We start from the raw sequence: 826 nt of genomic DNA, 5'->3' as shown, positions 1-826 counted from the left end.
TTCAAGTGATTAGAAATTGTCCTGATCATCTTTTGGAATTTTCTTTTAAGATGCATATTTTTGCATGAAAATAATTATATGAATTAAATTAAATTGTGAAAATTCACATTTTCTCCTTTGATTTCTTAATTGACTTATCAGTATGGTTATATAAAAATTACAAAGTCATTTGACTTAAATTTGACAAATTATGAAAGTTTGGACCCTTTGGGGCAAAATTATAATTTTGGATATTTTGGCCTTAATGAACATTTAGGTTTAATCAAAATGGGAAATGGGTAATATGTAATATTAATTAACTCATTTGATGATTTGCAATCAAAAAATGGGCTTAATTGGTAGAAATTCACTGCACTTTGTCAAATTACAAAAATAATTCTCATAATTATCAAAATTTTGGAAACTTCATTAACATAAGATGATTTTTGAATTTAGGGGTATAGCTTTGGAAATCAATGATTTCACACCCTTATTTGATAATCAAAATGACGTTTAAATAATCTTGATAATGATCACTTAAAGTTTTAAATCTTTTCAAAATTAATACACACACTTAATAGACTCACTTAGGTCTTAAAGACTTAGTGGTGAACTCAAATTGAAATCCACTTGTTAAAGAAGAATTACAAAAAAATCAACATAATTAAACTCTTTTAAAACACCACAAGTCCAATTAGGACTAAAATTTGGCTAAGTGTTCTTAATAACACTAATTTGCCCCTTTAGGATCTTCACCCACATAATTTTCAAATTAAAAGGTAAATGACATTTACCTTATTCTTGGGATAATCAAGACATCAATGTTCACTGAGCATCAGGATATTCA

Source organism: Phalaenopsis equestris, unplaced genomic scaffold (genome assembly GCF_001263595.1).
Source record: "Phalaenopsis equestris unplaced genomic scaffold, ASM126359v1 Scaffold212195, whole genome shotgun sequence".
NCBI classification, from domain to species: Eukaryota; Viridiplantae; Streptophyta; class Magnoliopsida; order Asparagales; family Orchidaceae; genus Phalaenopsis; species Phalaenopsis equestris.
Note: the sequence above shows the minus strand (reverse complement) of the source record.